The sequence below is a fragment of the Sander lucioperca genome, chromosome 9 (assembly GCF_008315115.2).
Source record: "Sander lucioperca isolate FBNREF2018 chromosome 9, SLUC_FBN_1.2, whole genome shotgun sequence".
NCBI lineage: Eukaryota > Metazoa > Chordata > Actinopteri > Perciformes > Percidae > Sander > Sander lucioperca.
The window spans coordinates 19,171,272-19,175,868 of NC_050181.1; positions in this window are offsets into that span (position 1 = coordinate 19,171,272).

Sequence of the window (4,597 nt, forward strand, 5' to 3'; positions counted from 1 at the left end):
CACACAGAGAGAGAGAGACAGAGAGAGACAGAGAGAGAGAGAGAGAGAGAGAGAGACAGACAGAGAGTAACAGAGAGAGTAACAGAGAGAGTAACAGAGAGAGACAGAGGGACAGAGAGAAAGACAAAGAGAGACAGAGAGAGAGAGAGAGAGAGACAGAGAGTAAAGATAGATACATAGTAGTACAGCGAGATGATATACATAGATAGAGAGCAGACAGAGTAGGACACAAGACGAGACACCTATAGATAGATGATCTACAGTATGAGATATACCAGACTAGAGATAGTGATAGAGATTAATCTAGATAGAGACATAGTTACAGAGATATAGACACAGATATATGAGATAGAGAGAGTATAGAGTAGAGAGATCATATATACAGTAGAGAGATATAGATAGCTATGATGACATGATAGACGATAGTGTGATGTAGTAGGAGATACATACTATCTAATTAACAGATTGATAGAGAGACAGATAGTGCCATAGACATAGAGTAGCTATAACATAGTATGAGATACACGAGAGATAGACAACTATAGTAGACATATATACTCATATATCACGATATATATTAACATATAGTATATATACATATAGATCATTATATATAGAGATATATATGCTATCAGATTTACTAGTCGTACTCACAAGAGAGAATACTTATGATCTAGATTACATATATACTAGATCGATATGATACCAATATATACATATATATATATATACAACCAATCGATACATAGTATATAGCGAGTATGCGATGATACTATCATATACATATATATATACACATAGTATACCATATAGTATAGGATATTGATATCATGATATATGTAACCTATATATATATAGATATCATATATATATATCCGTATTTACATAGATCTATACAAATATATATATATATATATAGATGCATACTATATATATATGATATACAAATATATACATATAGTATATATATATATATATGGGACATTCTATCCACACCTATATATATATATATATATACAAATCTATCCATATGATATATATATAGCTCTGATTAGCATATATGATTCACATATCTATATATATCATACTATATAGTAGACACTATCATACACATATATACACATATATGCTATACCTATATATTACAAATATATACACATATATATATATATATACATATATATACCGATATGATCTATCCTATATAGGTTCTATCTATATATATATTCTATATATATACATATATATATACATATCTGATATTCATATATATGATAGTATATCTATACAATATATACCTATATATATATCAATAATTACATACTATATATCCATAATTCTATATAGTATATATATCCATATATTCATATCTATATACATAACCTATAGATATACCTATATGTATACAAATATATACACAGATATATATATATACATATAGATACATATATATATATATATATCTATACAGTATTACACATATCTATTAACATATATTGATACATATTACCTATAGAAATGACAAATATATAACATATAGATATATATATATACTACATTATCTATAACATATATAGTCTACATATATGTGTATGATACATCATAGTATAGTATATAAACCATACAAAGGTTGTATATCGCGATGATAACCATATATATATATATATCATATATCCCATATCTACATCGTATATTTTTTGACCATATATATGATACATATATAGTATATACAAATATCTTACAGTATATATATCTATATACCGTAGATATATTAACATATATATATATACATATATCATACATATCTATATCACGATATATATATACTAGTATTATATACAATATAGACATATCATAGTCATACCCATATATATATAGTACATAGCTATATATATATATACATAGATACTATATACATATCGAATATACACATATATATAGATACAGTATATATATACAAATATAATCTAACACATATATATATACATATATATACATATATATATATATATATATATATTACATATATATTATCATATATTAACATATATATACTATTACATATTAATACAATATATACATATATATATATATATATACTATATATTTAACATATATATATTATACTATATACATATAGGATATATATGTATACAATATATACTATATATATCTATATGATATATATACTATATCACATCTATATATTTACATATATATATATCTATATATATACAATATAACATATATTATATAGCATATATATTAACATATATATATATACATATATATACATATATATATATAGCATAGATATATATTATATAATATATATCCTATATATATAGATTATATATATAGATATATATACCATATATATATATATTTATTATATAAATAGGAATATAGCATATATTATATATATTTCCCATATATATGACTATATATATATACAATTTTATACATATATATATATATAGATATATATATATATTAACTAATATATTAACATATTTACATATTTACATTATAAATATATATACATATATTATATCATATATCTTACTATATATATACAGATATGATGTATAAATGTTAGCATATATAGAATATACAAAGAATACATAGATTATATATATAGATTATATAGAGACATAGAGATATGACAAATATATACATAGATAATATAATATAACAATATATATTTATAGATATAAAATTTAATTATATATCTCATATATATATATACCATATGTACATATATATACACAAATATATATATATATTAATATATCTTATAGATATCTAGATACATAATACATAAGATTATATATATATATAACATATATACACACATATATATATAATAGTACAATATATACATATATTATAATCTATATATATATACATATATATTAATATATCATATATATAGATATATGATATACTAATATATAACTATATATATTCATAAGACAATATATCCAATATATATAAATATTTACATATATATATACAAATATATATACATATAGATATAATACATATATATACATATATATAATATATCATATATTTATATATATACATATATATATATATATATATATCTATATATATACTATATCTGAATACATTATATATATACATATATAATGATATATATAGTCAAATATATACATATAATATATACATAATACAATTATAATATATATATATATATCATATATATATATATACATATATATATATATATATACACATCATATATATATACATATAGATATCTATATATATACACACATATATATATATACACATATATAGATACTATATATATCATATATAATATATACATATATATATACATATATATAACTATATATATATATCATATATATATATATTACATATATAAATATATATAACATATCTAAAATATACATATATCTATATATATATATATACCTATCTATATATATATATATCATACATTACGATATATATATATAATATATACTCATAATATAATATATTATATATATACATATATACTATATATATATATATTACATATATATATATATCTATTATATACATATATATATATAATATATATATATACATATATTACATATATATATATATATCTATACACATATACATACCTATATATATATATATATCATACATACTACATACATATATATATCATATATTACAGACATATATATATCTACATTATACATACATATTCACATACATACTACATATATCATATATATACCATATATATATACATACATATACATATATATATATCGACTGATATATATACATATTCATTACATATATATATATACAATAGATATATCTACATAGATATATCTATATAGCAAACCATATATACACATATATATACTATCTCACATATATCTCATATACCTATCTATATATCATAGGATATATACCCGTATAGTGATATACTAACATATATACACATATATATACATATACTATCTATATATAAACTATAGATAGATATATATAGATATATATACACGTATATATATATAGATATATATACATATGATATATATATATGATACATATATATACAGCTCTATATCTATATATATAGACATATAACACTATATATACATATCTATATACAGAGTATATACCTATATAGATATTACATTATATATATATACAATACATATATATTAACATATATATATATACATATATATACATATTATATATAACAATATATACCATATATACCAATACAGATATGTATATACTATGAATATACAAAAATATATACATATATACTATTATTATATATACATAATATAATACATGATATATTATATATTTCTATATATATATATAGATATATATATATACATAATATATATATACATATATATATATATAATATACAAATAATACATATATTATTATATAAAATATATACGATATACATATATAACATATATATAATATATACATATATATATACATATATTTTTACAAATAATATATACCAGTATAATAAAACATATATATAATATATAACATATATTGATAT